Source organism: Triticum urartu, chromosome 2 (assembly GCF_003073215.2).
Source record: "Triticum urartu cultivar G1812 chromosome 2, Tu2.1, whole genome shotgun sequence".
NCBI lineage: Eukaryota > Viridiplantae > Streptophyta > Magnoliopsida > Poales > Poaceae > Triticum > Triticum urartu.
The window spans coordinates 635,325,630-635,339,041 of record NC_053023.1 but is presented as its reverse complement, the minus strand read 5'-3'; positions in this window follow the sequence as shown (position 1 = coordinate 635,339,041).

Sequence of the window (13,412 nt, the reverse complement as noted above, 5' to 3'; positions counted from 1 at the left end):
GGTATATACATATTGCTTGACGTCACTAGTTGATTCTTGATTCAATGGTATTGTTGGATGAAGCGGCTCAGACCGACATTACGCGTACGCTTATGCGAGACTGGTTCTACCGACGTGCTTCGCACACAGGTGGCTAGTGGGTGTATGTTTCTCCAACTTTAGTTGAATCAGATTCAATGAACAGGGTTCTTTCTAAAGATCAAAAAGCAATCACTGTACCGTGTTGTGGTTTTTGATGCGTAGGTAAGAACGGTTCTTGCTAAGCATGTAGTAGCCACGTAAAACTTGCAACAACAAAGTAGATGACGTCTAACTTGTTTTTGCAGGGCATGTTGTGATGTGATATGGTCAAGACGTGATTATATAAATTATTGTATGATATGATCATGTTTTTTAATACAGTTATCGGCAACTGGCAGGAGCCATATGGTTGTCGCTTTATTGTATGAAATGCAATTGCCTTGTAATTGCTTTACTTTATCACTAAGCGGGAGCGATAGTTGTAGAAGCAATAGTTGGCGAGACGACAACGATGCTTCGATGGAGATCAAGGTGTCAAGCCGGTGACGATGGTGATCATGACGGTGCTTTGGAGATGGATATCAAAAGGCACAAGATGATGATGGCCATATCATATCACCTATTTGATTGCATGTGATGTTTATCCTTTATGCATCTTATTTTTCTTAGTACGGCGGTAGCATTATAAGATGATCTCTCACTAAATTTCAAGGTACAAGTGTTCTCTCTGAGTATGCACCGTTGCTACAGTTCGTCGTGCCGAAACACCACGTCATGATTGGGTGTGATAAGCTCTACGTTCACATACAACGGGTGCAAGCCAGTTTTGCACAAGCAGAATACTCAGGTTAAACTTGACGAGCCTAGCATATGCAGATATGGCCTCAGAACACTAAGACCGAAAGGTCGAGCGTGAATCATATAGAAGATATGATCAACATAGTGATGTTCACCATTGAAAACTACTCCATCTCACGTGATGATCGGACATGGTTTAGTTGATATGGATCACATGATCACTTAGATGATTAGATGGATGTCTATCTAAGTGGGAGTTCTTAATTAATATGATTAATTGAACTTTAATTTATCATGAACTTAATCCTGGTAGTTTTTGCATATCTATGTTGTAGATCAATAGCTCGCGTATAGCTCCCCTGTTTTGTTTTTGATATGTTCCTAGAGAAAAATAAGTCGAAAGATGATAGTAACAATGATGCGGACTGGGTCCGTGATCTGAGGATTATCCTCATTGTTGCACAGAATAATTATGTCCTTGATGCACCGCTAGGTGACGGACCTATTTCAGGGGCAGATGCAGACGTTATGAAGGTTGTCAAGCTCGGTATGATGACTACTTCATATTCTAGTGCTCCATGCTTTATGGCTTAGAACCGGGACTTCAAAAACCATTTTGAACGCCACAGAGCATATAAGATGTTCCAGGAGCTGAAATTGGTATTTCAGACTCATGCCCGAGTCGAGAGGTATGAGACCTCTGACAAGTACTTTGCCTACAAGATGGAGGAGAATAGCTCAACCAGTGAGCATGTGCTCAAAATGTTTGAGTACTACAATCACTTGAATTAAGTGGGAGTTAATCTTCCAGATAAGATAGTGATTGACAGAATTCTCTAGTCACCATCACCAAGTTACTGGAACTTCGTGATGAACTATAATATGCAAGGGATGACGAAAACGATTCCCAAGCTCTTCGTGATGCTGAAATCGATGAAGGTAGAATTCAATAAAGAGCATCAAGTGTTGATGGTTAACAAGACCACTAGTTTCGAGAAAAAGGGGCAAAGGAAAAGAAAGGGAACTTGAAAGAATGGCAAGAAAGTTGCCACTCCCGTGAAGAAACCCAAAGCTAGACCTAAGCCTGAAACTGAGTGCTTCTACTTCAAAGGGAATGGTCACTGGAAGCAGAACTACCCCAAATACTTGGCGGATAAGAAGGATGGCAAAGTGAACAAAGGTACATTTGATATACAGATTATTGATGTGTACTTTACTAGTGTTCATAATAGCCCCTGGGTATATGATACTGGTTTAGTTGCTATGATTAGTAACTTGAAACAGGAGTTACAAAATTAACAGAAACTAGTTGAGGGCAAGGTGATGATGTGTGTTGGAAGTGATTCCAAGGTTGATAAGATCACCATCGCACACTCCTTTTACCTTCGGGATTAGTGTTGAACCTAAAATAAATGTTATTTGGTGTTTGCGTTGAGCATAAATATGACTGGGTCATGTTTATTGCAATACAGTTATTCATTTAAGTCAAAGAATAGTTGTTGTTCTATTTACATGAACAAAGCCTTCTATGGTCATATACTCAATATAAATGGTTTATCGAATCTGATCGTAGTGATACACATATTCATAATATTTAAGCCAAAAGATGCAAAGTTAATAATGATAGTGCAACTTATATGCGGCACTGCCGTTTAGTTCATATTGGTGTAAAGTGCATGAAGAAACTCCATGCTGAGGGGCTTTTGGAATCACTTGATTATGAATCATTTGATGCTTGCGAACAATGCCTCATGGGCAAGATGACTAAGACTCCGTTCTCCGGAACAATGGAGCAAGCAACTGACTTATTGGAAATAGTACATACTGATGTATGCGATCCAATGAGTGTTGAGGTTCGCGGCGGGTATCGTTATTTTCTGACCTTCACCGATGATTTGAGCAGATATGGGTATATCTACTTGATGAAACATAAGTCTGAAACATTTGAAAAGTTCAAAGAATTTCATAGTGAAGTGGAAAGTCATCGTAACAGGAAAATAAAGTTTCTATGATCTGATCGCGGAAGATGAATATTTGAGTTACGAGTTGATCAGAAATGATGTTGAATTTTCTAGAAAGCATAAAGGAGTGTTTGAAAGGAGTTTTTCAAAGAAAGACCTCGGTGAAGCTACTTACATATTGAGCATCAAGATCTATAGAGATAGATCAAGACGCTTGATATATTTTTCAATGAGTACATACCTTGACAAGATTCTGATGTAGTTCAAAATGAAACAGTCAAAGAAGGAGTTCTTGCCTGTGTTGCAAGGTGTGAAGTTGAGTAAAGTCTCAAAACCCAACCACGGTAGAAAATAGAAAGAGAATAAAAATTCATTCCCTATGCCTCAGCCATATGTTCTGTAAAGTATACTATATTGTGTACCAGACCTATTTTGTACCTCACCAGGAGTTTGGCAAGAGGGTACAATAGTGATCCAGGAGTGGATCACTGGACATCGATCAAAATTATCCTTTGTGGAATAAGGATATGTTACTCGGTTATGGAGGTGACAAAAAGTTCGCCGTAAAGAGTTACGTCAATACAAGTTTGGACACCGATCTGGATGACTCTGTGTCTCAATCTAGATACATATTGAAAGTGGGAGCAATTAGCTAGAGTAGCTCCGTGCAGAGCATTGTACACATAGAAAAATTTGCAAAATACATACGACTCTGAATATGGCAGATCCGTTGACTAAATTTCTCTCACAAGCAAAACATGATCACTCTTTGGGTGTTAATCACATAGAGATATGAACTAGATTATTGACTCTAGTAAACCCTTTGGGTATTAGTCACATGGAGATGTGAACTAATCACATAAAGATGTGAACTAGATTATTGACTCAAGTGCAAGTGGGAGACTGAAGGAAATACGCCCTAGAGGCAATAATGAAGTTGTTATTTATATTTCCTTATATCATGATAAATGTTTATTATTCATGCTAGAATTGTATTAACCGGAAACTTGATACATGTGTGAATACATAGACAAACAGAGTGTCCCTAGTATGCCTCTACTTGACTAGCTCGTTAATCAAAGATGGTTAAGTTTCCTAGCCATAGACATGTATTGTCATTGATGAACGGATTCACATCATTAGAGAATGATGTGATGGACAAGACCCATCTGTTAGCTTAGCACTATGATTGTTTAGTTTGTTGCTATTGCTTTTTTCATGACTTATACATGTTCCTATGACTATGAGATTATGCAACTCCCGAATACCGTGGGAACACTTAGTGTGCTATCAAACGTCGCAACGTAAATGGTGATTATAAAGATGCTCTACATGTGTCTCTGATGGTGTTTGTTGAGTTGGCATAGATCGAGATTAGGATTTTTCACTCCGATTGTCGAAGAGGTATCTCTGGGCCCTCTCGGTAATGCTCAGCACTATAAGCCTTGCAAGCAATGTGACTAAAGAGTTAGTTACCGGATGATGCATTACGAAATGAGTAAATAGACTTTCCGGTAACAAGATTGAACTAGGTATGAGGATACCGACTGTCAGTGTCAAAACTGGCAGATCTCGGGTAGGGGGTCCCGAAGTGTGCGTCTAGGATCGATGGTAATAGGAGATGGGAGACACAATGTTTACCCAGGTTTGGGCCCTCTCTGTAACGCCCATGATGCGGCTATATCTCCCACATGTCGAAGCACGACTTAGAGGCATAACCGCATTGAAAGCAATGTCACAAGTGAGGTAATCTTCGCAAACAACCCATGTACATAAATAAAGGGGAAAGGTACATAGTTGGCTTACACTCGCCACGTCACACAATTACATAAATAAGACATTACATTCATCCAATACACTCAGGGTCCGACTACGGAACCAAAATGAAGATCAACCCCCAAATGCGGCAAAGTCCCCGATCGCCCCAACCGGGCATCACTATTGATCATCTGGGAAAGACACGGAGTAACGACGAGAGTCTTCATCGAACTCCCACTTGAGCTCGGTCATATCATTTGGAATGGTATCATCGGTCCCTGCATCTGGTTTGGAAGGAATCTGTGAGTCACGGGGACTCAGCAATCTCACACCCTCGCGATCAAGACTATTTAAGCTTATAGGAAAGGCAAAGGTAGGATGTGGAGCTGCAGCAAGCGACTAGCATATATGGTGGCTAACATATGCAAATGAGAGCGAGAAGAGAAGGAAAAAGCACGGTCGAACAACTATGATCAAGAAGTGATCCTAAAACAACCTACGTCAAGCATTACTCCAACACCGTGTTCACTTCCCGGACTCCGCCGAGAAGAGACCATCACGGTTACACACGCGGTTGGTGTATTTTAATCAAGATCAACTTCAGGTTTTCTACAACCGGACATTAACAAATTCCCATCTGCCCATAACCGCGGGCATGGCTTTCTAAAGTTCAAATCCCTGCAGGGGTGTCCCAACTTAGCCCATCACAAGCTCTCACGGTCAACGAAGGATATTCCTTCTCCCAAGACAATCCGATTAGACTCGGCATCCCGGTTACAAGACATCCTCGACAATGGTAAAACAAGTCCAGCAAAGCCACCCGACTGTGCCGACAAATCCTGATAGGAGCTGCACATATTTCATTCTCAGGGCACACCGGATTGTCCAAGGTTTCGGTAGACCAGCCCAGAGTTGCCCCTGGTGGCCACCGGCAACTGACAGGTTGGACCAACACTCAGAGGCGCACTGGCCCGGGGGTTTAAATAAAGATGACCCTTGAGTCTGCAAAACCCAAGGGAAAGAAAAGGCTAGGTGGCGAATGGTAAAACCAATGTTGGGCCTTGCTGGAGGAGTTTTATTCAATGCGAACTGTCAAGGGGTTCCCATTATAACCCAACCGTGTAAGGAACGTGAAATCCGGGAACATAACACCGATATGACGGAAACTAGGGCGGCAAGAGTGGAACAAAACAACAGGCATAAGGTCGAGCCTTCCACCCTTTAGCAAGTATATAGATGCATTAATTAAGTAAGAGATATTGTGATATCCCAATAAAATATCCATGTTCCAACAAGGAACAAACTTCAATCTTCACCTGCAACTAACAACGCTATAAGAGGGGCTGAGCAAAGCGGTAACATAGCCAAACAATGGTTTGCTAGGACAAGGTGGGTTAGAGGCTTGACATGACAATATGGGAGGCATGATAAAGCATGTGGTAGGTATCGCGGCATAGGCATAGCAAAAGAGTGAGCAAAGATAGAAGTGATTTCGAGGGTATGGTCATCTTGCCTGAAATCCCGCAAGGAAGAAGAACGAGTCCAAGAAGAAGACAAACGGACTAGTCGAACGGGTCTTCACAAACGCGACGTTATCGGAACCAACCTAAAGAAGCAACACTGGAAAGAAGCACACAACATAGTAAACAACCAACACAAGAACATGGCATGATATGCGGGATGCGGTATGTGATGCATATGCATGATTTGGAAAGGAATGATTGAACCTGGACTCAACTTGGAAAACCAAGAGTTCCACTGGAAAGGTGAGTTGATTTCGGTTGAAATCGATATGAAGATCACCGGAATCAGATGCACGGTTTGGAAATGGCAAGCAAAACAAATATGGCACCGGTCTGCGATAAACAACAACTAGCCTCCTAAATGCATCCAGATAAATAAGCTACTGCACTCAAACAAGGCAACAAAATATATGGCAGGGATCCACTCATGATTCTTGACAAAAGATGAACACTGAGCTACGGCTAATTCATCCATTAACAGGGTCAAACAAGCATGGCAAAAGTGCAAATGATAACAGGATTCAGACTTAGTGAAATTAACACAAGTCAGGAATTTATCATCAGGAAGCAATCTTTAGAGCATGAAAACTACATGCTACAGGAACATATCATGGCAAGGCAAGGCATGGCATGAAGCTACTCAAAGCATATAACAAAAGTCCCTTAGTGACCTTGAGCCAAAAGAGATCAGAAAATACAATTGCAAGCATGTGAACATAGCAAAAACAGAAACAGATTCAGACTTAGTGAAAAACTGGAGCATGCAAAACAGTTAACGAGTAGACATGTTTACGAGCTCGATGCACTCACTACAAAGCATGGCATGACAAACTAATCATACACCCAGCAAATAGACATGGCATAGAAGCTAGACATGGCAAGAACAACAACATAGCATGCACGAATCAACAACAACAAGCTCGGCAAAATTGCTAAACATGTTAACAATCTACCAAGAACATTTTATAGCAAAAGTAGAGCTCGATTGACTCAAGCTAGGGTGCTCCATAATTGCAAACAAAGACATGGATGGATAGAGCACAACATTATCTACCAAACATCCTTACTGAACATGCTCAAAAGAGGCACGGATCACTTGGAAACAACATGAACATATGGCATAAAAATAAAGACAGGGCAAGGACAGTGAAATTCTAAGTCCCTGAAATCAGCATCATCGAGTAAGCTACTTTGCATGCTTGTGCTAGTCACCACAAAGATCACAAAAATACATGGAATACAGCCCTGTAAAGATGGCATGGCATTCTACAAAACACATGTAGAGCTCAGGATCATAGCATGCACACATTAATCATGGCAAAAATGACAAAAGGCCATTTGCTAAAACAGATCTGAAACAATCCTCACATAGCCCTCTTCCAACAACATTTCGGGCATCAAGATGATCCCAAATGAAAATGATGCAATGAGACGAAATGATGTACTCGTCAAGACGAACATTTTGATATGCTACACGCGCGAATCGGAGTTACGGATGCAGAGTTATGGCATGATGAAGATTGCAAAATAACTAGGGTTTCTGAGGGAAAAGTCAACCCGTGGATCTCAGATCTGGATCCGGTTGCACTGTAGCAGCTCGAGGTCGCCGGAGAAAAATGGAGCTGCGGTGGCCGGACTCGAAGACGCTCGCCGGCGCGAGGGGGCTTGTTGGAGTAGAGGGACTGGCCGGAGCTGGAACTTAGCGCGGCGAGGGGACGATGGCGGCGGAGGCGCGGACGTCGAGGATGGAGCGGCAGGCGGGGCGAGGCGCTTGGCGGTGGTGACCGCCGGCGACGACCTTGGGCGGCGGCGCGGACACATCGGCGCGGGAGGCGACGAGGGGCGAGCGGCGCGCGGTAGGAAGACGAGGCTCGGGGCGGCGCGGGCGGAACCGGGCCGAGAGGGCCCACGGCGGGCTTGCCGGGCCGCACGGGAGGAGGTGGCTGGAGGAGCCACGCGTCGCTCTCTCACTGGCTCCGGGCGGTGTCCGGCGCAACGGCGGACATGTCTGGTGACGGCGCGAGCGGGTTTTTAGGGTTAGGGTGGTTTTGGATCCGGAATTTCGAGAGGGTGACCTTTATATAGAGGTAGAGTGAGTTAGGAAGCTCCAAATGAGGTGCGGTTTTCGGCCACGCGATCGTGATCGAACGCTCTAAATGATGGAGGAGGTTTAGGTGGGTTTTGGGCCACTTTGGAGGGGTGTTGGGCTGCAACACACACAAGGCCTTTTCGGTCCCTCGGTTAACCGTTGGACTATCAAACAAAGTCCAAATGGCACAAAACTTGACAGGCGGTCTACCGGTAGTAAACCAAGGCCGCTTGGCAAGTATCGGTCCAATCCGAAAACGTTTAACACCCACACACGAAAAGAGGTAGAAAGGGACACCGGAGGACATAGGAGCGCTGGATTGCAAAACGGACAACGGGGAAAATGCTCGGATGCATGAGACGAACATGTATGCAAATGCGATGCACATGACGACATGATATGAGATGCATGACACGCAAGAAATGACAAGGCAACAACAGCGAATAACTGGAGGACACCTGGCACATCGTTCTCGGGGCATTACACTCTCTATGGAGGTATTACCCTACTTCCTGCTTGATTGATCTTGATGAATATGAGTATTACAAGAGTTGATCTACCACGAGATCGTAATGGCTAAACCCTAAAAGTCTAGCCTGACTATGATTATGAGGATCTATCTATAGACCTAGCCCTCCGGTTTATATAGACACAGGAGGGATCTAGGGTTACACAAGGTCGGTTATAGAGAAAGGAATATTCATATTTGGTCACCAAGCTTGCCTTCCACGCCAAGGAGAGTCCCATCCGGACACGGGTAGAGTCTTCGGTCTTCGTATCTTCACAGCCCATCAGTTCGGCCCATATCCAATAGGTCGGATGCCCGAGGACCCCTTAGCCGAGGACTCCCTCAGTAGCCCCCGAACCAGACTTCAATGACGAGGTGTTCGGCGTGCAGATAATCTTTGGCATTGCAAGGCGGGTTCCTCCTCCTATGCCTTTAAATTGATGTATTCGACTTTCCATTTAATGTCGTACCCCTCGGCTTCCACGCCTTCCTGACTTTAGCTTCCAGGTGTCGAGTGAATACAAGAGGTCGGGGTATTTTTACATATACCACCCTGACCGTACCAGAAAGGTGCCTATTTAAAGAGAATGGATCTTAGATCCCTTCCCAGCTCTTCCTCTCGCCCCCACAACTCCGAAAAGGGGGATTGGGAGAGATGTTCTATTTCTCACAGTCAGCTGGTGAAGCTGCAAACATAGGGCTTTCTTCCTCCCGCAGATTTGGTCCTCGTACGAGCAGGGATGCCGTCCTTCAATGGCGGGCCTCAAGCGGAGAACTTCCCCAATCCGTCTAGGGGGAACGAGTATGCTTCGTCCCCTTCTTGTTAAGAGGTGTCGGATTTCCGATTCATCCCTTCCTCCGAGGTCTGCTGGAGTATTATGGCCTTTAACTGTACAGTGTCACTCCCGCCTCCATCCTGGATATTGCGGGTTATGTCGCTCTATGCGAGCTATTCCTGGGCTGCGAGGCCCATTTCAATTTATGGAGAAGACCGTTCTGCCTCATCCCTCATAATCAAGGAGGGTCAATATTTGAAGTGGGGGGGGAGCCGAAGTGTGGCGCATCGCCGACACCGGATACCTGTCCGGCACGCCGAAGAAGGCTTCCGAAGAGTGGCCTTCCTAATGGTTCTATATCGACGATGTCGCTCTTCCCGACCCAATCCGTATGGGCCTCCCCGATTTTTTAGGTGCTTAGTTGAAGAAATGCCATAGCTGGCATCCTCGGAGCCTCGAGGAAGAGGATAGCACAGAGGTCAGTCTGCTGCTGGGTGCCACCTCTTTTAGCACTGCGTTGGTTTTCCCCGAAGAGGAAGGGATGATGTAGCAAAGTAGCGTAAGTATTTCCCTCAGTTTTTGAGAACCAAGGTATCAATCCAGTAGGAGGCTACGCGCGAGTCCCTCGCACCTGCACAAAACAAATAAATCCTCGCAACCAACACAAATAGGCTTGTCAATCCCTATAGGGCCACTTACGAGAGTGAGATCTGATAGATATGATAAGATAATATATTTGGTATTTTTATGATAGAGATGCAAAGTAAAATAAAGGCAAAGTAAATAACTAAGTAGTAGGAGATTGATATGATAAAGATAGACCTGGGGGCCATAGGTTTCACTAGTGGCTTCTCTCGAGAGCATAAGTATTCTACGGTGGGTGAACAAATTACTGTTGAGCAATTGACAAAATTGAGCATAGTTATGAGAATATCTAGGTATGGTCATGTATATAGGCATCACATCCGAGACAAGTAGACCGACTCCTGCCTGCATCTACTACTATTACTCCACTCATCGACCGCTATCCAGCATGCATCTAGAGTATTAAGTTAAAAACAGAGTAACGCCTTAAGCAAGATGACATGATGTAGAGGGATAGACTCATGCAATCTTGTTATCCTCGATGGCAACAATACAATATGTGCCTTGTTGCCCTTACTGTCACCGGGAAAGGACACCGCAAGATTGAACCCAAAGCTAAGCACTTCTCCCATTGCAAGAAAGATCAATCTAGTAGGCCAAACCAAACTGATAATTTTAAGAGACTTGCAAAGATAACCAATCATACATAAAAGAATTCAGAGAAGATTCAAATATTATTCATAGATAGACTTGACCATAAACCCACAATTCATCGGTCTCAACAAACACACCGCAAAAAGAAGATTACATCGAATAGATCTCCACAAGAGAGGGGTAGAACATTGTATTGAGATCCAAAAGGAGAGAAAAATCCATCTAGCTACTAACTATGGACCCGTAGGTCTGAGGTAAACTACTCACACTTCATCGGAGGGGCTATGGTGTTAATGTAGAAGCCCTCCGTGATCGATGCTCCCTCCGGCGGAGCTCTGGAACAAGCCCCAAGATGGGATCTCATGGATACAGAAAGTTGCGATGGTGGAATTAGGTTTTTGGCTCCGTATCTGATCGTTTGGGGGTACGTGGGTAAATATAGGAGGAAGAAGTATGTGGTAAAGCAACAGGGGGCCCACGAGGGTGGAGGGCGTGCCTGGGGGGTAGGCGTGCCCCCTACCTCGTGGCCTCCTGTTACGTGTCTTGACGTAGGGTCCAAGTCTCCTGAGTTGTATTCGATGAGAAAATCACGTTCCCGAAGGTTTCATTCCGTTTGGACTTCGTTTGATATTCCTTTTCTTCGAAACCCTAAAACAGGCAAAAAAACAGCAATTCTGGGCTGGGCCTCCGGTTAATAGGTTAGTCCCAAAAATAATATAAAAGTGGATAATAAAGCCCAATAATGTCCAAAACAGTAGATAATATAGCATGGAGCAATCAAAAATTATAGATACGTTGGAGACGTATCAAGCATCCCCTAGCTTAATTCCTGCTCGTCCTCGAGTAGGTAAATGAAAAAAAACAGAATTTTTGATGCGGAGTGCTACTTGGCATAATATTAATGTAATTCTTCTTAATTGTGGTATGAATATTCAGATCCGAAATATTCAAGACAAAAGTTCGTATTGACATAGAAAATAATAATACTTCAAGCATACTAACAAAGCAATTATGTCTTCTCAAAATAACATGGCTAAAGAAAGTTATCCCTACAAAATCATATAGTCTGGCTATGCTCTATATTCACCACACAAAATATTTAAATCATGCACAACCCCGATGACAAGCCAAGCAATTGTTTCATACTTTTGACATTCTCAAAACTTTTTCAATCTTCACGCAATACATGAGCGTGAGCCATGGATATAGCACTATAGGTGGAATAGAGTGGTGGTTGTGGAGAAGACAAAAAGGAGAAGATAGTCTCACATCAACTAGGCGTATCAACGGGCTATGGAGATGCCCATCAATAGATATCAATGTGAGTGAGTAGGGATTGCCATGCAACGGATGCACTAGAGCTATAAGTATATGAAATCTCAAAAAGAAACTAAGTGGGTGTGCATCCAACTTGCTTGCTCATGAAGACCTAGGGCAATCTGAGGAAGCCCATCATTGGAATGTACAAGCCAAGTTCTATAATGAAAGATTCCCACTAGTATATGAAAGTGATAACATGAGAGACTCTCTACTATGAAGATCATGGTGCTACTTTGAAGCACAAGTGTGGTAAAAGGATAGTAGCATTGTCCCTTCTCTCTTTTTCTCTCATATTTTTTTATTTGGGCCTTTTCTCCTTTTTTATGGCCTCTTTTCTTTTTTTAATTGGGCTTATTTGGCCTCTTTTATTTATTTTTCGTCCAGAGTCTCATCCCGACTTGTGGGGGAATCATAGTCTCCATCATCCTTTCCTCACTGGGACAATGCTCTAATAATGATGATCATCACACTTTTATTTTTCTTACAACTCAACAATTACAACTCGATACTTAGAACAAAATATGACTCTATGTGAATGCCTCCGGCGGTGTATCGGGATATGCAATGACTCATGAGTGACATGTATGAAAGAATTATGAATGGTGGCTTTGCCACAAATACGATGTTGACTACATGATCATGCTAAGCAATATGACAATGATGGAGTGTGTCATAAACGGAACGGTGGAAAGTTGCATGGCAATATATCTCGGAATGTCTATGGAAATGCCATAATAGGTAGGTATGGTGGCTGTTTTGAGGAAGGTATATGGTGGGTGTATGATACCGGCAAAAGGTGCGCTGTATTAGAGAGGCTAGAAAAGGTGGAAGGGTGAGAGTGCGTATAATCTATGGACTCAACATTAGTCATAAAGAACTCATATACTTATTGCAAAAATCTACAAGTTATCAAAGCAAAGTATTATGCGCATGCTCCTAGGGGGATAGATTGGTAGGAAAATACCATCGCTCGTCCCCGACCGCCACTCATAAGGAAGGCAATCAATAAATAAATCATGCTCCGACTTCATCACATAACGGTTCACCATACATGCATGCTACGGGAATCACAAACTTCAACACAAGTATTTCTCAAATTCACAACTACTCAACTAGCATGACTTTAATATCACCATCTCCATATCTCAAAACAATTATCAAGTATCAAACTTCTCATAGTATTCAACACACTCATAAGAGAGTTTTATTATTAATCTTGCATACCAAGCATATTAGGATTTTAAGCAAATTACCATGCTATTAAGACTCTCAAAATAATCTAAGTGAAGCATGAGAGATCAATAGTTTTTATAAAACAAATCCACCACTGTGCTCTAAAAGATATAAGTGAAGCACTAGAGCAAAATTATATAACTCAAAAGATATAAGCGAAGCACATAGAGTATTCTAACAAATTCC